The sequence below is a fragment of the Pelophylax lessonae genome (assembly GCF_965119305.1).
Source record: "Pelophylax lessonae genome assembly, chromosome: 2".
Lineage (NCBI taxonomy): Eukaryota > Metazoa > Chordata > Amphibia > Anura > Ranidae > Pelophylax > Pelophylax lessonae.
The window spans coordinates 228,402,650-228,428,346 of NC_138769.1; positions in this window are offsets into that span (position 1 = coordinate 228,402,650).

Sequence of the window (25,697 nt, forward strand, 5' to 3'; positions counted from 1 at the left end):
ACTGCATTCAAATAATATGTGTAAAAATAGTAAGAATGAGTGATTGATACTAGTATGATATACTGTATATAGTGTAGCCATACAGAAAGCCACATCCCAAGACAGAAAACTCTATTGCAAGGAATGTGAATTGAACATAGTAGTAGAATAAAAGGGTAGGCAGAAAAATATTATTGGACTAAAGATGGAGAGTGTGCTGGAAGTGCATAGAAGGTATAAACCAAGATTACCAAGGAGAGATAAATCCATAGACCCGATAATAATGTATAAAACCCGGGGAAGTGAAGAAGCAAAGACAGCCAGAGAAAAGAGGAAAGGGGAAATATGATGATGGATAGACAAGAAGAATGTCGTCAAAAAGTACCCAATTGCGGCCACAAACTGCTCCCATCGTCACGTCAGCACTCACGAGGGGGAAAGAAGACGCCGCACCGCGGATGGCAACAGCCAACAAGGACTGCGGTGCCAAGAATATATGTTATATAGTGCAGATGTAACGCACATGCCGACGCGATGGCGCCAAAAGATGACATCACACGTAGCTGCACGGAATGCGTGACGCCGATGTACAACAGGCAGACCCGCCCACGTCCCAGCGTCAGAAGATGAAGGGGAGAGGGGGAAGGCCCCCGGAGTGCCTCGCAGCTCCCGGGCCTGACGGCAACCCAGTGGGTAGAATTGTCAATACAATGTAATGAAACATAAAGACCCATAGGTAACCCATTGGTCATAATAAGGGACAGGTGATGGCACTAATATTAGTCAATCAAATTGTATAGTGAAGGGCCCACTGTAATAAAATAAAATATGCAAACTATATAGTAGCCATATAACCAACCAATGATCCCAAACCTCTTTTTATTTGCAATTGATTAGGGATGGAAGTGCTTACATGGTTGGTCAGGCGCCGGGAGCTGCGAGGCACTCCGGGGGCCTTCCCCCTCTCCCCTTCATCTTCTGACGCAGGGACGTAGGCGGGTTTGCCTGTTGTGCATCGGCGTCACGCATTCCGTGCAGCTACGTGTGACGTCATCTTTTGGCACCATCGCGTCGGCATGTGCGTTACATCTGCACTATATAACAAGGGGGTTCTTGGCACCGCAGTCCTTGTTGGCTGTTGCCACCCGCGGTGCGGCGTCTTCCTTCCCCCTCGTGAGTACTGATGTGACGATGGGAGCTGTTTGTGGCCGCGATTTGGTACTTTTTGAGGACATTCTTCTTGTCTATCCATCATCACCTTTCCCCTTTCCTCTTTTCCCTGGCTGTTTTTGCTTCTTCACTTCCCTGGGTTTTATACATTATTATCAGGTCTATGGATTTATCCCTCCTTGGTAATCTTGGTTTATACCTTCTATTCACTTCCAGCACACTCTCCATCTTTAGTCCAATAATATTTTTCTGCAGACCCTTTCATTCTACTACTATGTTCAATTCACATTCCTTGCAATAGAGTTTTCTGTCTTGGGATGTGGCTTTCTGTATGGCTACACTATATATATCATACTAGTATCAATCACTCATTCTTACTATTTTTACACATATTATTTGAATGCAGTATCCACTGGAGATTGCTATCGATACATGCCACTTGTAATTTATTATACCGGGGAACACGTGTTTCCTCCTTTGATGTCCTCTCATCGTTCCCTGCTAGCTACAGACTGGGCTTCCACAGCTCCCGGCTAGACATTTTTCCCTCTTGGACTGTTGCCCATATATCATATACTTACCTTATCGCCAAGCTGTAAGTACATTGGGGGGAGCTGGCTCAAGTTGGGATGATATATCCCTCCCTTACTTATGTTTCTATACTTTTTATCATGTCTATTATATTGTTGTCTGTAAGGGGGATTTTTTCTCTTTTTACAGTGACATAGGATGCATTCGCTCCTGAAGAAGTGGAATCCCCTCCACAAAACGTGTAGAGCTTGCCATAATGCATTCCCTTTTTTCTTATCTCCACCTATTACCATAAGGTTCTTTATATGCCCATTTTAGCCATTGCTTCATCTGTTCAGGCCTTATCAGCTCTTTATGATCCTACATCTATGTTGTTTTAACTTTATTTCTGTACCCATTACAATATGTATGTACCTATGCCATTTGTGGATATCCGTATGGATGATGACAATTATAATTAAATTGTTGTTTTTTTCTCTCTGCTATCATGTTGTGTACCCCTCCATATACTCACTATAGTCATATTGTACACCCCAACCGTCATGCACTTCATATAAAGTCCCACTTGTTTCCCCTCCTTTCCTGTATTTCCTGTGTTAGTGTTAGGGCTGCTAGGCCTTCGGCCTTTTGTATTATATTACCATGCTGTGGATTTGTCCACACTATATCTTTTTTACCATATGTTACACATTATGCTGATTGTCCTATGTACTTTTTAACTTATATTCCCCTCCTCTATTCTTTATTCATGATCAGGGATGGAGGCACATAGCCTTAGTTAGGCGATGCCTCATATAAAGTCCCAAACCTCTTTTTATTTGCTGCTCAAATCAAGCTGTGGTGCAATGCTAGCAGATTGGGTGCAAATCTCTGTGTCACTCATTGCTATACCATCATCCCTCTCAATGATGGTATTTGAGAAGGCATGAGGTATGATAAGGTAGAGATCACAGATGTTGAGCAAGGTGATGTATGCTTGTATTGTGGAGCAAGGTGATGTATGCTTGTTTTGATCTGGTTGGTCTATCAGATGCTGTTTCCAACGGACAGCATGGCAGGTCATCATATGCCTTGTCAAGCATGTGTTGCCCAAGTGGCTGGTGTTCTGGCCATGCTTGATTCGCTTCAGACAGATGTTGCAAACAGCAACGCTGCGGGCCACTGCATGTGTGCTGAAAAAAGCCCACATTAATGAACTTTCGGGAGTCCGTGGGGAGTTTGCAGCACCCTGCACCTGTGGAGCATCCTGCCTCGTTGGATTTGTGCATCCTGCTCCTCCTCCATCCTGTCCACTCAAGTACAGTCGGCGACCTCATCATCCCCTCCCTTCTCATCACTGGAGCAAGCTTGGCAATATGCTTCAGCTATGGCAACATGACTACTGGTCTCTTGTCCGTCATTGTCACCCCCTCTCTCTAGGCTCACATTATTACCTTCATCAACCTGGGAACAAACAACACAGCTTTCAAATTGCTGCGCATCCTCCAGCAGCATGTCACTGACACTATGATCGAATAGTTCAGATGACTCCTCTGTGCATGATGGTGGGGCGACAGAAGGAGTAGCTGTGGAGAAGGAACCTGTGGAACAGGCTGCTTTGGCAGCTGCAGTGGAAGGCAAACTACTGTGAGCGTGGGTGTCAGAGGACGAGGAGAATAAGGACAGCTTATTGATCCACTCCACCAACTCTTCCACATGTTGTGACTGAATAACACGGGCAGCACCAGAAATAAAGGACGGGCGCGCCCCTCCAGCAGAGGGTGTCGACTGTGACCACCACTTTTCACAATGGACACAGAGGCTGCTTGCCCTCTTTTCATGGCCTGTGAGCGTCTGCCTCCCCTTGTCGGCCTTTCGGACATGATGTTGATAGAGATCAATATAGGGTATACGCAACTGACCGATAGATACTCAATGACCTTATATGACGTATTCAATAGCCCTATATATAGATAGAGATGTGATGGGAACAGGGTATACGCAAGTGAGCGATTAAAATACTCTATCACTTGATATGATGTAATCAATAGCCCTATATATAGATAATGATGTGGTGGGTATAGGGTGTACACAAGTGACCGATTAAAATACTCTAACTATCACCTGATATAATGTAATCAATAGCCCTATATATAGGTAAAGATGTGGTGGGTATAGGGTTTACGCAAGTGACCGATTAAAATACTCTAACTATCACCTGATTTGATGTAATCAATAGCACTATATATATAGGTAAAGATGTGGTGGGTATAGGGTGTACGCAAGTGACCGATTAAAATACTCTAACTATCACCTGATATGATGTAATCAATAGCCCTATATATAGATAAAGATATGGTGGGTAAAGGTTGTATGCAAGTGGATGTGATGGGTATAGGGTGTACGCAAGTGACCGATTAAAATACTCTAACTATCACCTGATATGATGTAATCAATAGCCCTATATATAGGTAAAGATGTGGTGGATATAGGGTGTACGCAAGTGACCGATTAAAATACACTATCTATCAGCTGATATGATGTAATCAATAGCCCTATATATAGATAAAGATATGGTGGGTAAAGGTTGTATGCAAGTGGATGTGATGGGTATAGGGTGTACGCAAGTGACCGATTAAAATACTCTAACTATCACCTGATATGATGTAATCAATAGCCCTATATATAGGTAAAGATGTGGTGGATATAGGGTGTACGCAAGTGACCGATTAAAATACACTATCTATCAGCTGATATGATGTAATCAATAGCCCTATATATAGATAAAGATATGGTGGGTAAAGGTTGTATGCAAGTGGATGTGATGGGTATAGGGTGTACGCAAGTGACCGATTAAAATACTCTAACTATCACCTGATATGATGTAATCAATAGCCCTATATATAGATAAAGATATGGTGGGTAAAGGTTGTATGCAAGTGGATGTGGTGGGTATAGGGTGTACGCAAGTGAGCGATTAAAATATTATATCTGTCACCTGATATGATGTAATCAATAGCCCTATATACAGATAAAGATGTGGCGGGAATAGGGTGTACACAAGTGACCAATTAAAATATTCTATCTATCACCTGATATGATGTATTAAATTGGCCTATATATAGATAAAGATGTGTGGTTGGTATAGGGTGTACACAAGTGACCGATTAAAATACTCAATCTATCACCTGATATGATGTAATCAATAGCCCTATATATAGATAGAGATGTGGTGGGTATAGGGTGTACACAAGTGACCGATTAAAATACTCTATCTATCACCTGATATGATGTAATCAATGTGGTGGGTATAGGGTGTAAGCAAGTGACCGATTAAAATACTCTATCTATCACCTGATATGATGTAATTAATAGTCCTATATATAGATGAAGATGTGGTGGGTATACAGTATACGCAATGACCTGATATGATGTAATTGATAGACCTATATATAGATAGAGATCTATATATGGTATATGGTGTATGGTAAAAAGCACACATCTCTCCCCCTCCCTACACTGCTAGCAATGTCTCACTGCACTGTCTGACAAATTGCAAAGAAACAATTCTCTCCCTGCCTCAAACACGTTTCTCTCCCTCCCTGCTAGGAATGTCTTACTGTACTGTCTGACAAACTGCAAAGAAACAATTCTTTCCCTGCCTCAAACACATTCCTCTCCCTCCCTTCTAGAAATGTCTCACAGCACTGTCTGACAAACTGCAAAAAAAAAGATTCTTGCCCGGCCTCAAATCCGGTCCTCCCCGTGTCTCCTCGCCCGCACAATCACACTACACGCTGCAGCCTTTATGTAGTGTGGGGAGTGTACTTGGCCCCTGAGCCATGATTGGCTAAATGCACCCTGCCTTTTGTCCAATCATGGCAGAGATCATTTGATTGGCCAAAGCATGAGGTCAGGGTGCATGCTTTGGCCAATCACATAACGTGCTGCATGCGCCGCGCATTGTGGGATCTCGAATTTCCCATGAAGAAGCACTCGATCAATGTTCGAGTCGAACTTAGCCTCAACTCAAACTGGAAGCTCATCCCTAATGATATGTTACGTGCATGAAGTAAGTCTAATAAGGGTTTGAGATCCCTTCGATGTTGTAAGGTGATAAGGGAAAGGTCTTGGGACAATCTGAGCTCATGATAAATTTGGCGTCTTTCCCTGGCTCGCTTGAGGATGTCTTCTTTTAAAGGGAAGCTGGCCAGACAGCAGATGACATCTCGGGGGGGGGGGGTCAGAATCTCTTCCCCTGGGATGAAGGGCTCTGTGGATGTGCTCTATTTCAATTGGTGAGTCATGGGGTCTATCCAGGAAGTTATTGAAAATGGCCTGAGTGCATAGATGGATATTCCCAGCTTCAATAGATTCAGGCAGACCTCTTACTCTTATGTTATGTCTTAGACACCTGTTATCTAAGTCCTCCAGGTGTCTGTGCATCTCTCTGAGCTGACATGTATGAGAGTCTGACACTTGTTGGATATGTGAAATGGCAGCCCCCTGGTTGTTAGTTGTAGCTTCCACTATATCTAGCCTTGTAGCTACTGACTGAATATCAAAGCAGAGGTCTGCTATGGTTGCAGACAGGGGGTTTTTGATATCTTGTGCAATTGATTGCAGATTACCTAGGCTCACAGGTTGTGCCTGAAGAGAGAACGGCAGCTGAGGTGATAGATTCTGCCTGTCTCTGTTCAGGCTGAAGCTACCAGAGCGTGCAGCGCCAGTTGAGGCCTGTGAGAGAGGCTGCGTGTCCCGATCGGGGGAATATTGAGGCCCAGTTGAGTGTCACTACCCCAAGGTGATCGAAAGCTATTAGCCGATGAGCTCCTGTTCCTCTTACCCATCTTGCTGGATCTGATGTCCGCGGATTAGCCGTTAATGTTCCCTCTCGAGCGGGAGCTGAGGATTCCGGCTGCCATTCACGTCCATCGCCAGGTCGCCCCCCCATTTTAATAGATATTTTCATTTCTGTGTAGTGAGGGATTTTATATAAAAAAAAGCAGCATACATCCATACTATTTGCTTTTTTACTTTTACTGTTTTGGTTTTTAGCTTCCAATCAGAAAACAAAATTACAATATTTATGAATATGTCCTGAATGCACAATAATAACCTATAACCAGATAGTAAGGAAAGCAAAAAAAAGAAAAGAAAAGAAAGTGGATTCTTTGTGGAAGAGTGACCATGCCCTATGCTGTGCTTCTGATAAACATTAGCGAGTTTTGCTGCTAGACTGTATCCAGCCTAAACATCAGTTTATGATTTTTCTAGGCGCTTTTGCCTGTTACTGAAAAGTAGATTTCAGTAATTAAAGTAGGAATGACAGTCATGTTATACTATTTGTCAGCTCAACCAATCCCTGAAGTCTCTGTTCTGGGTTATGGTTTGGTAAGATGATAAATATTTTTTTTGCTCTCTGTCTCCTGGGCTTTTGCCTAGAGAGGAAGTGTGCCTAGAAGAATCTTTGTTTAGGTCTTGCCCTAGCCTGATGCATGTGCTGGAGAGTGTTTTTCAGAGGGAACTGGGTGAGAAGATGGCTACCTGGAGGGAGCATCTGTAAATAATATTATTGTTTAAGAGCATTGCAGAGTTGATTGCTAGAGGCTACTGCTGTAAGAAGGATCACCTACAAATCAAAGTAACTTTGACTGCTGTCAGAGGGTCAAAAGCCAGACTTATATGGGAAAGATCCACTGTGACTTAAGAAAAACTACTCTTACAGGATCAAAGATCTGTCTAGCTGCTCTCACAAGGTCAACAATGACAAAGAGACTGCTCCTAAAGAACTTACTGCTACTTCAGAAAAAGGGGTGTATGTGGGCGCTTCCGTTGGATGAGGACCTGGATCCGAAGGATAGTGTAAGGGTACCTGCACCCAGGCAGCACTTGGGAGAAGAATCAGCTCTATAGAAAGGGGAGAAGAAGCAGCTCTATAGAAAGGTTCAAAGAAACAAGGCGCCTCTAAGTGCATTATATCACATTTAATGAGGGATAAAAGGTTAAAAACACTTACAAGAAGTAAGCCATAAAAAGTTAAATGAGAAGCTGGAGTGGGTCCGTAGCGATGTTCAGAATCAGAGGAGCCGATACTTGGATGAACAGATGTCCGAGACACTGCTTCCTGTATGGGCGTACACTAAGTGTGGCACGAATATCCGACAACCACGCTGGGACGCAAGCAGCCGGCATCTAGTGCGGGTGGATGGTAGTTTACATGTTTCGGAGCATGTGCCATTTTCGGGTACTCCACACCCCTAAGCCCCCTCTCCTAGATTTTAGTTAAGCTATATACGTGGAAAAGACTAAAGTGGCTGGTGCTACAACTTATTTCTCACCCACTATACACCAAGGACCAGAGCCAAAGATGGAAATGTTAGCCTGCCACACTATTTAAGGAGGCATTCTACATCACCTCAACAGAAGGAGTGCTACAGTTAAATAAATACCATAAACTTGATCACAAGGTCTACCTAATAAAAAACTTTTTGTAAGTTCTGTGACACCTGGGTAATAATCACATTGATAAAACGTTCCTTAAAATACCATGAAAATAAAGTTACAATATATATCTTTTCTACTCCTCTAATCAATCTTGCAGGGTCATCTAGATAGCGTATTACTTCTTGGAGCAGCAGGGGTTGAATTCAGTGTCATTGTGACTTAGCCCAATACTGCCCATCCTTGCTTCTCCCCAGCCTCAGCCTAAGAAAGCAATCTACCAGTCTGCTGATCATTTTTCACCTATAAATCAAAATTGTCAATTACCACAATCAATAATGCTCACAGTATTTTTAAGCAAAAAGAACACAAGGCTTTTTTTGCCTAAATCTTGGAAAGCTACAGTTCCAGGTATGCATAATTCTGTTGTTACACTCTACAGTTAGAATATGGACTAGAAAAAAGGGACTGTGAAGAATAGGAGAATTTTGTGAGTGGAATAACCATGATTAATAGTGTAAGAGATGCTAGTAAAGATGGGAAAGATAATTGTAAACCAAGAGTAACAGATACCGCAACCTCTTCTGTTGATACTAAGACTCAGGACCAGGTGACAATGATGAAATGGTCAAGAGGATTAGCATAGGAAGACAAGAAGTAGATATTAAAGTAGGAAGGTGGAGGAATATTCTGCAACCTCTCCTTTTCATTTTGGATATTCTCATGGCCAGTACAATATTCAGAAACCAAGATATTTGTCCAACAAGACCAGAATTTGCCGTGTCAACTTCAATGAGTACCTTGGTGACATCAAACTAACTATGAGTAAACAAATATAACAGGCTAAAAATGGCATATCAGGAATGCCAAGAAATATATTCAATTTGATAAAATTATATGAATCATCATAAGAGGAAGGCATCTGACATTATTAGCCCAATGTATTTACCATTGAACTTTTCATGTCTGATTTTGAATACCTGAATAGCTGTGTTTAGGCTTTTAGGCTTTTAGGCTTTTTAGCTTTAGAAAAAGCTAGTACTGCTTTGTACATTAGTGCTTCAATTATGCTATAGAAGCACTGGTGGGAATAATGTAAGTAGTGTTCTCTCACAAACATATGTCTGCTCAGAACTCCGTGACAAGAAGGCAACAACTGTGCATCTCCTTGCCTTGTTAATACATGTTCTACAGCACTATTTGGATCTACTATTTTTATACCACGAACAAACAAAAACACATCACAAAGGCCCAAAATAAATAACAAAAATATTAAATGACTTAAGTTTGGTCTGAAAATTAAACTATTAATCCCCAGCTTTCATTTTATCACACCAGGACTTTTCTGGTGCCTGAGCCTCTCGTCAATTCCAGTGGAACAATTTGAAGTGCACAGGAAACTCTGAAGAGTTAATTTCCTAAATTCCTTGCAAACATCACTATGGTTACACATAACACTCACACGCGCCCCATTTTTGTTAGCACCCCATACTAAACATCATACCAACGTCTAGCGCTAGTGGTATTGGACCATCTTCTTTGAGGTAGTCACCTCAAGATATTATCAAATTAGCTATGCCTGTTGCACTGAAGTATTATTATTATAATTGTTATTAAAAAAATGCCCCTCTCTTAATCCCATACGATCAGCATTATGTTCCCATAGGATCAGTTCCAAAGATTTAAAGTCACAGTATAAACTTTCATTTTATAATAAAAGCATTGTAATAACAATACAAACAACAATTATTTTTTGACAACCCAATTTAAGATTACTTCAAAAATCTCCTTTTATTTTTTAAGTGCTGTCTATTTGCTGGCCATCCCTTTCAATGGCTTTCTAGGTTCCCTACCTCTTTTGCGGCTTTTTCTTTACTCATTATTTTGTTTTACTTTTAATTTCTTACAAAAACATATTCCATGGTACCTTGTTGCTTGCAAGCGGCGATGGTGTCACATGTGGTGTGTTCCTTGTATGGAATATCCTGAAGCATAGAAGAGTGACAGTAGAAAAAAGACCAATTGGTCCATCAAGTTCACCTCATTTTTTTTTATTCATACAGTATATGGTTATAGTTTTTTTTTCTTTTTTTGCCCGAGTAAAAAAAAAAAGTCTATGTTTGTCCCAAGCATGTTTGAATTAATCTACTGTTGACTGACGTATTACTGTTGATCTGCTGAAAGCCTATTCACAGCATCACTTACTCTTTTGGTAAAATAATACTTTCTAAGATTGGCTTTGAAATTTCATTTCTTCTGCTAGTTTGAGGACATGTCCCCGTGTTCTTGAGCTTAGCTTCATATTGATGTGTTTTATCTCCCATATCTTTCACTGTTATTGTTTCCCATGCCTAGACTTTATCAATATCTTTTTTTAACCACTTAAGCCCCGGAGGATTTGGCTGCTAAACGACCAGGGGGTATTTTGCGATTCGGCACTGCGTGACTTTAACGGACAATTGCGCGGTCGTGCAACGCTGTACCTAAACGAATTTGGCGTCCTTTTTTTCCCACAAACAGAGCTTTCTTTTGGTGGTATTTGATCACCTGTGCGATTTTTTGATCATGCGCTATAAACAAAAAAAGAGCGTCAATTTTGCAAAAATAGCAATATTTTTCAAAATTTTTATATGAAATTCCCCCCAAAAAAAATGTAAAAATCAAAATTTTTTAACATTTTCGGCCAATTTGTTTTATGCTACCTATGTTTGGTAAAAAAAATCGCAAAAAGCATATTTTGATTGGTTTGCGCAAAAGTTATCGCGTTTACTAACAAAGGGAAAGATTTTTGTCATTTTTGTTGTTTTTTATTTAACGCATAATGGCGGCGATCTGCGATTTTTTTTGCGGGACTGCGACATTGGGGCGGACAGATCGAACCCTTGACTGACATTTTTGACACTTTTGGGGTTACCAGTGACATTTCTACAGTAATCAGTGCTATACATATGCACTGTTACTGTAAAAATACACTGGTAGTGAAGGGGTTAACTTTATTTGGGAGGGAGGGGCTGTGTGTGTCCCTAGGGGCGTGCTTTCTACTGTGATTGGCTGTGGCTTGAGCTGTAAGGACACTGATCAACGGATCTACATAGTAGATCCGTGTGATCAGTGTCTTTACACCGAGGAGAATGACAGGCAGCTTGTTTACACAAGCTGCCTGACTTTCTCCCTTTCCCCCGCCGATCGCAGAGTGGCCGGCGGACATCGGGTCCGCTGGTCACACGCGCGGGGGGGGGGTCCGTGACCGCGCGGGAGCACACCGCCGGCGGCGCGCGCTCGCTCCCCAGACCCTCCCAGGCTAGTGACGTACCGATACGTCACTCTGCCTGTGAGGGGCTGACCGCCACAGTATATAGTCGTGCGGCGGTCGGCAAGCGGTTAAGTCAGATCTCCATAAATGACCACAGTGGGGTTTATTTACTAAAACCGGACAGTGCAAAATCTGGTGAAACTCTGCTTAGAAACCAATCAGCTTCCAGGTTGTATTGCCAAAGCCAAATTGAACAACTTGAACTTAAAAGCTGATTGCCCACCATGCACAGCTGCACCGGATTCTGAGTGCACCAGTTTTAGTAAATGTACCCCAGTATTATAAATGTGGTCTAACTAAAGATTTATATTGGGGAATTAGGACCTCCTTCCTCCTGTTGGTGACGCCTCTAGTGATGCAACCTAGAATTCTATTTGCTATTCGAATTCCCTGGCCACACTGTTTGCTCATTTTGCAAATATCTGAAATAAGTATCCCAAAGACTTTCTCCTCTGTATTTCTGCCCAACCTGTATCTCTAAGATTCTTCCATATTAATATTTGTGCATAACAAAAGGGGTAAAGTTTAAAGAAAAATATATAAAAAACCAAATGTGAATTATAAGAATCCACATGTAAAATTCCTAAACCACCTCAAAGGCAAATGTGCAAGTTCCCTTACCAAACATTAATGATCCCCAAATGATAAAAGATCAACAGCATAGAAATCATTCAAATGTGGGGCCCTTACTCAAGGAACCACCACTTCCACCACCTGCACCGTCCTTCACTGGTTATCCAAAGGCAGCACCTCAGAGAAAGAACAAAATACTATAGAGTAGTATGCTAAAATCACATGATTTATTAATAGCAGATATGCTCACAAAATATTACAGAGTAAAATAGGCAAAACACACCACTTGCGAGGCCAGTGGCATATGATGTTTTACACCCACTGTTGATCACTAATGTGGTGTGTTTTGTCTGTGTTACTCTTTAACCTTTGTGAGTATATGTGCTTTTAATAAATCCTGTGATTTTAGCATACTACTCTATACCTTTGTACTTTCCCCCATCCATTATTACTCGGAGGTGCTGCCTTTTGATAACCACACATAATCTATCATGTGATTGTGATTCCAATAATTTGACAACTTAATTAACCTCCCTGGCGGTATGATTCTTTTGGATTTTAGGTGCTGAAAGCAGTACCATTATTTTGCATGTAATACTTGTGAATGAGCAGCCCAAACCAACTGTATACATTTATTATATATATGTATGTATACATATATTATGTATACATATATTATATATATATATATATATATATATATATATATATATAGTATATATATCTATATATTTACATAAAAAGTACAGTAAAACTGCAGGAAAGGCCACTGGGGGGCAAACTAATGTGATTTTTTTTTTATTTTGAATGGTATCAGTGTGTTTGGTGTGTTTTTACATTTGAATTTGCCGCCGGTTCCACCCCCCTGCGAACGTCACGTCGCAGGAGACGGAAGCCGGGGCACGGAGAGGATCGGGAGGAAGAACCGCCGCTAGACACCGCCGGACACATCGCTGGATCCCGGTGACAAGGTAAGAAACCTCTTTTACAGGATCCAGCGATGCTTCTGGCGGTACCCCGAGTGTGGTCTCCTCTCCACTACATACTATGATTGGACAGCTAATCTCTTAATCACATACATTGGGTATAGAAAAGAATCACCGCCTCCCCCTTTAAAATAATCAAATTCTGTTGCGTTGCAGCCTTAGATGAAGATAGACACAATTTTTGTTTTATCCAGCTGTATTTACTTAGTGCAACTTATAACATCCAAGTCAAAGATATAACACCAACATGTCAGAAATAAAATTCAAAAATTCAAAATCAGAATTACTGAGTTGGAAAAAGGATCACCCTCCCCCTTCCTCCTAAAAAGGACTTGTAAACTCAATTAGGTGTAGCTAATCATCTTCTTAATGGCACACAAAGCCTTTTGACTTTCAGCTGTGATCATCTGGGGTCATTTTGATAAGCTCAGCTTAAAAAGAGCTTTCCTGGAGCATTTCAGTCCCTGGTAGTGCAACTGAAGCAAACACTTAGCTATGGATGGCAAGGCACTGTCAAAAGATCGCTGGGATACATTTAAATTCAAAGGCTTTATGAATGTCTGGAAACTCAGTGGAGTCTAACATTAAGAAGTGGAAGGTATTTGGTACAACACAGACCCTCCCTGGATCAGGATGTTGCTCCAAACTGAATGGGAGTGCCAGGAGGAAACTGGTCAGAGAGGTTTCCAAGAGGCCTACAGCAATTCTGAAGCAGTTGCAGAAATTTTTGACAAAGAGTGGTCATTGTATGCATGTGACAACAATATCACAAATTCTCCACAAATGTGGCTTGTAACTCCTCAAGAAAGGCCACATGCAGTCACGAGAAAATATGCTGCCCTCTGCCAGAAAGTTGTCAGTGGGAAGAAAGTTTACCTTCCAACATGACAATGACCCAAAGCACACAGCAAAAATAACCACACAGTGGTTGAAGGAGAAAAAATGTAAATGTCCTTGAATGGCCTAGTCAGAGTCCAGACTTATACCCCTTTGAAAATCTGTGGAATATTTTGGAGACTGCAGTCCACAAATGGTCACCATCAAATGTAACTGAACTTGAGCAGTTCTAAAGAGAAGAGTGGGAAAATATTGTAAAGTCTAGATGTGCAAAGGCAGTAGAGACATATCCCAACAGACTGAAGGCTGGAATTAAAGCAAAATGTGGTTCAACAAAATATTGACACAAGGGGGTGATCCTTTTTCCAACCCAGTGATCCTGTTTTTTTTTTGTTTTTTTTTCTGACATGTTGGTGTTATATCTTACTCTTGGATGTTATAAGTTGCAAGTTATAAGACCGGCAGTGCGGTAGTCCGTGACCGGCAGTGCGCTCCCGCGCGGTCACGGACCCCCCCGCGCGTGTGACAGGCGGACCCGATGTCCGCCGGCCACTCTGCGATCGGCGAGGGAGAGGGAGAAAGTCAGGCAGCTTGTGTAAACAAGCTGCCTGTCATTCTCCTCGGTGTAAAGACACTGATCACACGGATCTACTATGTAGATCCATTGATCAGTGTCCTTACAGCTCAAGCCACAGCCAATCACAGTAGAAAGCACGCCCCTAGGGACACACACAGCCCCTCCCTCCCAAATAAAGTTAACCCCTTGACTACCAGTGTATTTTTACAGTAACAGTGCATATGTATAGCACTGATTACTGTAGAAATGTCACTGGTAACCCCAAAAGTGTCAAAAATGTCAGTCAAGGGTCCGATCTGTCCGCCCCAATGTCGCAGTACCGCAAAAAAATCGCAGATCGCCGCCATTACGCGTTAAAAAAAAAAACAACAAAAATGACAAAAATCTTTCCCTTTGTTAATAAACGCGATAACTTTTGCGCAAACCAATCAAAATACGCTTTTTGCGATTTTTTTTACCAAACATAGGTAGCATAAAACAAATTGGCCGAAAATTTTAAAAAATTTTGATTTTTACATTTTTTTTGGGGGGAATTTCATATAAAAAAATTTGAAAAATATTGCTATTTTTGCAAAATTGACGCACTTTTTTTGTTTATAGCGCATGATGAAAAAATCGCACAGGTGATCAAATACCACCAAAAGAAAGCTCTGTTTGTGGGAAAAAAAGGACGCCAAATTCGCTTAGGTACAGCGTCGCACGACCGCGCAATTGTCCGTTAAAGTCACGCAGTGCCGAATCGCAAAATACCCCCTGGTCATTTAGCAGCCAAATCCTCCGGGGCTTAAGTGGTTAAGTATTCAACCACGAGCACTTTTACAAGGATCATCTATTTCCAGCTGTTTAAGAGCACAAGCACTTTATGCATAAGGACTTTATTTGATCAAATCCAAAAGACTTTTTTTCAGTTGCTTCATGTATTTGCACTTCAGTTCAGTGATATAGCACCGGCACTTTAATGTATTATGTATTATTTTATAGTAATGTATTGTTAATGCACATTGAAGATTTGTCGTTAACATATATATATATATATATATATATATATATATATATATATATATATATATATATATATATATATATATTGATTTGGTCACTAGAGCAGCTCTGATAGCTTCACCACTTTTAAACAAAGCCCATGCTGTAAAAGAAGAGCATGTGTCTCAGATAGCATCCACTATATCCACCCTAAGCGGGAACACACTTGTTATGAACCCTGCCTTAGTGCTTTTGAGTGTAGGTATTGATCAATTCAGGTCCGATTGCAGAACGATTGTAGCCCACTTACTGTTTGCAACTAGAATAGCAATGGCTAAACACTGGAAACGAATCTCTCCCCCCACTATTGGGGAAATTAAACACAGAGTCAATTACCAGTTTGAAATGGAGAAGCTGCTAGCGTACAAAGAGCAAAAAGCTTCTTCATTCCATTCCAAATGGGATAAATGGCTAACACTGTTCCCTGACGTTGACTAGTCAGTATGTTCTATAACATGTTGTAAACGTTCACCGCTTTAGACTGGAGTCCACTGGTGGTGCACCCAGACCCTCCTCCCTTCCCGTACCCCCCCCCCCCCTTTTTTCTTTTTCTTTTTCTTCTATTTTTCCTTTTTTTTTCTCTACTTGTTAAGCACAATGTTGGAAGGTTACCCATATGTCTGCTCGTGGACTTCCTAACAAGGGAGCTTTTACAGACTGAAATTACATAATGATAGGCTCACCATGCAACAGCGGTTTAGATTATGGAATGAGTTGGCGGGGAGTGGCAGTCCTGCTTCCTCAGGTGAGCGACGGCGAGGATTACCTGGTCACAGTATGTTCCCGTTGGGGGATCAGGTGTTTCTCTTTTTATCTACCCACTCTTTCCGGTATCTGAGTCCGCTCATGCCCATGGTCTATAGGTACACTTCGTTTACTGGTATGCCAATGACACATTTCCAATTGAGTGGTACCCTGTGTAAAGGGGCTTTCAGAATGCTTTTTGCTATGTTTCACTGTTTGCACATTGGAAGCTGATGCTACTGTCTTTGTTTATGTAACCATTGCATTAGTTACTACATTGTTGCTACTGTATTATCTGAAAAACTTTCAATAAAAATGTATGTTTAAATAAAGAAGAGCATGTATACTCAATTTGTGGTTAAAAAAATCCCGTTTATGCAAAAGTTAAAGTGTCTATTAACGATAGGATATATTTATGGAATTTATTTATTTTTTTTTACTAGTAATGGCGACCATCAGTGACTTATAGCATGACTGCAATATTGTGGAGCACAAATCAAACACTAACTGACACTTTTGTCACTTTTTTTGATATCAGTGACACTGATACAGTGATCAGTGCTAAAAATATGCACTGTCACTGAACTAATGACACTGGCAGGGAAGGGGTTAACATAAGGGGTGATTAAAGAGTTAAATGTGTTCCTAGGAAGTGATTGCTTACTGTGTAGGGGTGCTTGTGCTGTGGCAAGGCAGAGATCTGTGTTTCTGCTTAGCAGAAACACAAGATCACTGCCTTCCCTTGTCACATAACGGTGATCTGCCTTGTTTACTTTGCGGGGGATTATTTTATTTTTAAAGCGGGCTTTTCCAGATTCCGATAAGCCCCTTGCCTGCAGATCCCCACAACCATCACCCCCTTCGCTGGCCAGTCAGGCTGCATGCTTGGGTGGGAGTCTGGTATGAATTTTGGATACGGGTCTGGTATAGATGAAGGAAATGCCTAGCCACTTTGTTTACAAACAGAATGCAGCAGCCAAGAGCCATAGCATTTACTAGCAATTTAACCACTTCAATACCGGGCACTTCCACCCCTTCCTTTGAATGACAATTGTGCAGTCAAGCAACACTGTACCCAAATTAAGTTTTTATAATTTTTCACACAAATAGAGCTTTCTTCTGGTGGTGTTTTATCACCACTGAGTTTTTTTTTATATAATATTTGCTAAATAAACAAAAAAGAACATTTTGAAAAATAACTAATATTTTTTTGTTTCTGTTATAAAATGTTGCAAATAAATAATCATTCTTCATAAATTTAGGACAAAATGTATTCTGCCTTTGTTAAAAATAGCCCAAATCGTGTATATAATTCAGTCTGTAGCAAAGTTATAGAGTCCACAAACTATGGTATATCTACCTGAAAATTGATCAATCCTGATGTACTGATGGCCTTTCTCATTTCTTGAGGCCGGGATAGTACAAAAGACCCCTTCTTGGAAAGTAGACAGTCCAAAGCATTTAGTAGAGGCATGGCGAGTTTTTTGAAGTTTTCTGTACAGTTTTTGAAAAATGAAGACATTTTTTTGATATGCTTTTACCAGTGCAGTTTAGTGTCATCATATAATGGGTGTGGTGGCAATCAGGGACACCAACTGGTGACAGTATTAAAAAAAACAAAAAATGTAATATATTTTTAAATTTTTCTTCAACTTTCTTTTTTTTTTTTTGCTATTTTGTTTCACATTCTGTGACCAGAGCAATAGAGTATTATTATAGTAACACTGTACTATTCTGGGGAGGTGATCAGGATTTTTTTTTTACATATTATGATCGCTGTTGTAAACAACAGTTTTTACTGAATGAAATTGATTCATTCAGAGTGTATTGTTGTAATTAGCTGTGATTGGCCACAAGTAATCACATGATACAGATGGGCTATGATTGGCCCTGTTTGTACCATGTGATTACTGTGACCAATCACAGTTTGCAACACAATAGTACACAATGAATGGCATGAATGAAAGCCATCCATTGTTTACAATTGTCATGTGATCTGCTGTGATTGATCACAGTGTTCACATGGTATCGGCAGTGGCCCCAGTACAGTGATCTGTCATTGGTAGTGCCTGGTGGAAACAGCGGGTGACAGATCGGGCTGCAGCTTGGCCCATTGGGCCTGCACAAGGCACATTCTGGGGAGGACGTCATATGACCCGGAAGCAGTTAAACTACTTTTTTTTCCCATAAAGATCAGTTTTGTCACTTTTGCTTTCATACATCCTACAGGTGTGCAACTTCACAGGTAGGTTTAACCACTTCAGCTCTGGAAGGTTTTACCCCCTTAATGACCAGGCCATTTTTTGCGATCCGACATTGCGTTACTTTAACAAAAAATTGCTGGTCGTGCAATGCTGTACCCAAATACAATTGATGTCCTTTTTTCCCCACAAATAGAGCTTTATTTTGGTGTTATTTGTTCACCTCTGTGGTTTTTTAGATTTTGCGCTTTAAACAAAAAAAGAGCGGCAATTTTGAAATAAAAAAACACAATATTTTTTCGCCGCCGCTCCTCCCGTGGCCCGCCTCCAGCTATTTCTAAACACAGTGGGAGCGCGGCTCGGGTGGCGTGAGATCGGGTGTACGAAATCACGTAGATATATAGGGCACTGGGGGGTAAACTAATGTCAATGTTAATGTATTTTATTTTGTATTGTAATCAGTGTGTTTGTGTGTAAAACTTTTTGAATTTGCCACCGATTCCACCACCCTGCGAGCGTCACGTCGCAGGAGACGGAACCCGGGTTTACAAGCATCGGGCGGAAGATCCGGCCGCCGCACACTGCTGGGATACATCATTGGATCCCGGAGATAAGGTAAGTAACCCCTCTTTCAGGATCCAGCGATGCTCCTGGCGGTACCCCGAGTGTGGCTCGGGGTTTGCCGCTAATTGCACTAAAATTTAACCCCGAGCCACACTCAGGAATACCGCTAAGGAGGTTAAAGCATCTCAAAGCATGTTATTAAAAAAAAAAGTCATTCTATTCTAAGACTTCAAAACAGGGTTTAGCTTTTCCTCCTTCTAGACCAGACCCCCTCTAACACGTTTCACCCACTCCTGGGCTTAGTCATAGAGGTAACCTGGCATGGTCTGGGAGGAGGAAAAGCTGAAGCCTGTTTTGAAGTCTTAGATTCAGGTGGCTTCAGTGTGCACTCCTATCTTCTGCTTGTTGTTTATCCATTTGGGTGAGATAGGTCCCGTTGGAGCTGTACCTGTCGGCATGTGTGGAATCGCCAGATTGAAAACACTGGAGCTTTGAGCAGCACTCTTGTCTTTATTTGATTCTGTAAGCAATTCTGATATTGCCCTTTAAACCTATTAAAAAGAACTGCTCCCTGCCAAAAGGTTTTTTTTTTTATTGATATATGTCCCCCCGCTAGTGTCCAGCTCCCCCTGCCCTCTGTTTGACAATCCCTATGCCTATAAACCATTAAAATGGAGAGAATTTTTAAGGTCATTCCAAAGCTCCAATAATAAATCACATTGCATTAAATATGTTTGCAGAAAAGGAATTGTTGTATATTCCACTAAATCTTTGTAGGTGTTATATTCCTGCATTTGAATGATAATAGAGTTTGTATTAGTAGGAAAAGTATGATTTTTTTGTTTGTGAGCAATTAGGCATATGTAATGTATTTAGTGATAATCTGTGGCAACCCCATACTGGCAACACCGCAAGGGCCAGGTTTGTTAAAACCCAATGAGTGTATGTGTATGTTTTTGCACTGTAAGAGGAGACTAGATTAATTTGAAGCAAGGAATCTAGCACATAAAGCAGCAGGTAAAACAATGCATTTATTGCTCTAGCTGCAATCAAAGCCAGGCACTACGTTATGAGCCACCTTGCAGACCTGTTTTAATATCCATGTAAATATGTGCATTGTTTTCATGTTGTTTTATTTTGATTTACATGTCTCATACCGTTTACTTTGGATTATTACTGTGTTAACTCAATAGTGCCACAGCCAGCATATTTGGACCAAGCCTTAGTTGCTAACAGGGGAAATATTGAACTAGTTATGCACAACATCATGTTCTTAAGCAGTTTGATGAGTCTGTGAATTTCATTAACAATTCTCCATTCCCTAATAATCCTAACACAATAAAAAGTCTGAGGGAACAAACTTTATATTCTCTCAAATGACATTTACTTGTACGAGTATAATTATTAAAAAGTTGTTCATATCAAAAAAAAAGTTAGTGGAAACAGGATATGATGGCAATTAAAAGCTACTGGGCCATTCCTGGCTTCGCTTTTTCAAGACCTAGACTTTTCCTATGTCATGATAATCTTCTTTCCAAGATTTTTATTGAGTTCTTACAATGAAGTATAAAAATACAGCGTAAGTTGAGTATTCTAATAAAAAGTGTCCAAAGAGTAAATAGGAACATTATGAGGACTAAGTAACTTAATTCAACTTGAATTCCATTTCTCTCATAAATCGAAAATTAAAAGCATTGATCATAAGTAAGTGCCGACTTGCTGGGGAGCACATGGTGTTTTAAGAAAGGAAGGAAAAATTCTGAGTATAAGAGGGTTTGGTCAGTGAAATGGATCATGGAGTACTTGGTTGAATTTTCCTTGCTGGGTCCTGTCATAGTTAGGGATAAAGTATTATGACCATTATCCTGGTCATTGTAGGGTTTAGTTTGGCGTAGCCATATAAGGCTCAGAAGCCATGTGACAGTATTTGTAAAGTAAAGAGGAGGAGGTAAGGAAATAGCATACAGAGGAAAAGGAGGGGGAAGTATGTGAATATTTTCACATTTGTATATGGGAGCGGGGTAGGGAAGTCAGAATGTCGCATTGTTTCCTTCTCCATAATGTATAGTAAATGTTGTTTCGGAGGTGTTAGTAATGTTTAGGGAATGGATATCATATGGGCTGTTGTATTTGTCAAAGAGTCTTAGAAATGGATCCAGCATCCCTATGTGAATTTAGAAGGATTATCATTGGCAATACAGATCATCTCTTCCATTTCCGCTGTTCGTCTGATCCAGTAATAGCAGTCGTTTATTGTAGGTGGAGCCCCACTTAGAAGGGATACAACGTCTAGCCACGTTAACTAGATGGCAGGCCAATGATTTGAATTAGGTGGCCTTCGGGAGGGAAGTGTGATGAAGTAAATACTGCGTGGGTGTAAATTCTAGTGTGAAAAATTTTATTTTTGATATGTTTTCTTGGACTTTAGTCCAGAATTCGTGAAGTTTTGAGCAGGACCACCAGATATGGAGCAACGTACCAGGTTCTGCTCCACATCTCCAGCATAATTGGGATGTTGAGGGTTAGAATTTGTGAAGAAGTATGGGTGTCCTGTACCATCTTGAGAGTATTTTATATCATGTTTCCTGTTCTGAGACATTCACCAAGCTTTTATGTGTATTAGAGTGGGAATGTTATAGCATTCATCCTCTGTGAGGTTGATGTTCAGCTGCCTTTCCCAAGTCTTGAACATTTTGTTAGCTTTCGGGGGGGTGTTTTTAGAGAACAAGAGGGCATATAGTAGAGAAATTAAGTGTCGTTGTGGTGTGGTATTTGAGCAGATAGATTCAAAGGGTGTTGATGGTGCCGGCCAGGGGGGATCTTTGGCAGTTGAAAAAATATCTTAGCTGGACATAAGTCTAGGAAGGGGAAGCAGAATCACAGGTCTTGGTCTGTAGTTCCTCGTAAGAGAGAAAGAAACCCTTATGAAAGAAGTGTTTAGCTAACACTTGTTCATTGGGCCAGATGTTTTTCAAGAAGTCTCTAGACAAGCTTGAGGAGAAATCCGGGTTGTGTCCAATGGGGGTAAGCGGTCCTGGGTGAGAGGAGACGTCATGTGGGATGCATGCTTTCCTGAAGCAATGTAAGGAGGGACCCACCGTTGGATGTTCCTTGTAATCTGGAGGTGTGTGTTTCAGGGGTAACTAGGAGATCAATTCTAATGGTGCCTCAGAGTATGCCTGTTCTAGCTGTACCCAGGCCTTAATGTTCTGATTTGAGTTCCAGTCCACTATCCTTGCAAGATGACAAGCCAAATAGTACTTTTGAATGTCAGGCATACCTATGCCTCCTTTTGGTTCGGGTAAAACTAGTATGGAATTCTATGGAATGACGCAAAAAATGCCTTATGTAATTGAATAGGAACCGTTAGTAACATGTATAAGAGACGTGGGAGTATGTTCCTCTTAATAGTGGCGGCTCTCCCGAACCAAGAGAAGAGTCCTTTGTGCCATTTCTGTAGGTCACTTTGAATATCCCTTAGTATGGGCAAGAAGTTTAATGGGTAGGGATCGGAAAGAGCTTTCGGGAATTGAATCCCAAGATATGTTATAGCCTGCTTCTGCCATGTAAAGGGGAATTTAGATTTACATAACGTCACTTCACGAGATGGTAGCGATACGTTAAGAGTGAAAGATTTTGTAAAATGTATTCGTAGATTAGAGAGAGTGTAAGAGTTGTAATGTGTAAAGACTTCCAGGAGGCAAGGGATAGTGGACTGTGGCTCAGTCAAGAACAGCAGAATGTTGTCCACAAAAGCTTCAATTTTATATGTGCGTCCAGCGGACTTCTATCCCTTTGATGTTGTGATTCACTCCTATGCACTGCTGTAATGGTTTCAGCGTTACAATGAATAAGAGTGGTGATAGCGGGCAACCTTGTCTGGTCCTATTTGAGATGTGGAAGGCATTCAATAGATGGCCGTTTACACAAACTCTGGCAGTGGGGTCAGAGTATAGTGCCATAATAAGATTAAGCATGTTCTGGCGTATGCCAATGTGTTTTAGAACTGCATGCATATAGTCCCAGGCCACACTATCGAATGCCTTCCCAGCATCTAGTGATATGAAAAACTCTCTTTGTTTGGTTCCGGTTAGCCAGTAGTGAAGGTTTATGGCCTTCAGGGTATTATCTCTGGCCTCCCTCCCAGGGATAAAGCCCACTTGATCGTTGTTAATTAAAGTCGATAAAAGGGGTGATAGACTATTTGCCAGTATTTTTGCAAAGCTCTTTAAATCTACATTTAGTAGGTACATGGGCCTATAATTGGAAACTTGGGTGGGGTCTTTCCCTTCTTTTGGGATTACTGTTATGTAGGCTTCTAAAACACCTTGGAGGTCCTTTGAATCATCAGCTAGCGAATTGTATGCAGATAGAAAGTGAGTAGAAAGAGTATCAGCAAATGTTTTGTAGTATGGAGCAGATAGGCCAGAAGGGCTTGGGTTTTTCCCGAGTTTAAGATGCTTCAAGGTGAGAGTTAGTTCTTCCATGGTTAGTAGTCGATTCAAATTCATCTGTGCCTCTGCAGATATGGGCTTAGGGCTTAATTTTGAGAGGAAATCAGATATGAGTTCCTTTCTAGGAGATCCTATGGGGTCAGTGGTTGTGAAATATTGTAGAATAATATTGCACAAATTGATTGGCTATCTCCTTTGTAGAAGCTAGGAGGTGACCATCAGAGGATTTTATATGATGTATTGTGTGGGCGGTCTTTTTGGATTGAAGGGCTTTTGGAGAGTAGGTATTTGCATCTTATGTTCTGGTTTAAAGAGTTGAGAAGTTTGTTTCTTGCTGACAATTAGTCACTAAGTACCTGGGTCGCTTGTGATTTTTTTTGTGGGTTGCTTCCAGAATTTGAATACGAATCAATAGGGCATCTAGACGAACTTTTCTTTCTTTCTGTCATTTCGAGGCAAGAGCAATCAGTTCCCCTCTGATCACACATTTGTGTGCTTCCCACCATGGGCGTCCGCAAATGCCCCCCCCCCCCGGAATCTCAACTTCCTCTTTCAAGTGGTTGCTAAGCCGCTTTCTAGCATCCTGTCTGGTCTGTTTAATAATCCTGTGTGCCTGTGTGTCTGTCTATGTGTTTTAAAAAAAATAAGCTGTTCTTTACCAGTTTTCAGAGGGCCGAGCACCGCTCATGTGACCCGTCAGCTCCCTCCTCTCCCCATCTGACAGCTGCCTGCAGCAGCCGGGGTCAAGGATTCTTCACTGATGTCAGTCGGGAGGGGAGGGGGAGAGAGGTGGCGGGTGGGGCTCTGAAAACTGGTAAAGAATGGCTTATTTTTATAAAACACAGACACAGGAGCACACAGGATACTTTAGACAGGATATGAAACTTTAAATGAAACTACAGCAGCGGGAGGAGAGAGGGGGTGGGCACTGACACAAGAGCAGACAGGCAGGGAGAGAGGGGGGAGAGAGGACAGTGGAGGACAGGAGGGCTGCGAATGACGAAGGCACATAAACTGTCAGTGTCAGGGCTCAGCAGCCATGGTATACTGTGGTCAGTTTACAGAGGGGAGGACATAGCCAGGCAGGATCAGCCAGGCATTTTAGGTGATAGAAGGGGCCAAATTACACAGCAAAGCAATGTGCTGTAAAACCTGCTTTAACTTCCTCGCATCCGCGCTACAGCCTATATACGGCTGCAGCGCGGACTCGAATTTTCGGGAGGCCGTTTTTAAATGGCCTCCCAGAAGCAGGCTCCCTGCGCGCTCCCGCGAGCGCGCATCGGGGAGAATCTGTGTCGGCCGTGTCCCTTGGACACAGCCGACCACAGATCGTGGTGAATGGCCAATCACAGCGGCCATTCACCACGTGATCGGACCATCCAATGAGAGATGATCTCATATGTAAACATATGAGATCATCTCTCATCGCCGGCGCTCCTTCCTCACATGGAGCCTGCAGTGTGAGGAAGGAGGGGGAGCCGTCAGCCGCCGGGGACACAGAGATATGTAATCAGGGCACTGATCACCAGTGCCCTGATTACTAAAAGGTAAAAAAAACATACAAATTGCCCCCAACAGTGCCCACAGTGCCCGCCATCAGTGTCCCCCATCAATGCCCACAATCAGTGCCCATAATGCTGCCAGTCAGTGCCCATCAGTGCCTGCTCATCTAGGCACTGATGAGCACTGACTGGCAGCACTATGGGCACTGAGTGTGGGCACTGATGGTGCTGCCCATCAGTGCTCATCAGTGCCGCCCATCAGTGCTCATCAGTGCCACCCGTCAGTGTCCATCAGTGCCATCCGCCAATGCCCATCAGTGCCGCCTCTCAGTGCCCATCAGTGCCGCCCGCCAGTGCCGCCTCTCAGTGCCCAGCAGTGCCACCTCTCAGTGCCACCTCTCAGTGCCCAGCAGTGCCACCTCTCAGTGCTCAGCAGTGCCGCCTATCAGTGCTCATCAGTGCCACCTATCAGTGCCGCCTATCAATGCCGCCTATCAGTGCTCATCAGTGCGGCATATTAGTACCTCCTCATCAGTGCCCATAAGTGCCACCTCATCAGTGCCCATAAGTGCCACCTCATCAGTGCCCATCAGTGCAGCCTATCAGTGCCCATCAGTGCCGCCTCATCAGCGCACATCAGTGAAGGAGAAAAATTTATTTTCAAAATTTACTCGCAGAAAATAAGAAAAACTTTTTTTTTTTTTTCAAAATTTTCTGTCTTTATTTTTTTTTTTGTAAAAAATAAAAAACCCAGAGAGGATAAAATACCACCAAAAGAAAGCTCTATTTGTGTGAAAAAAAT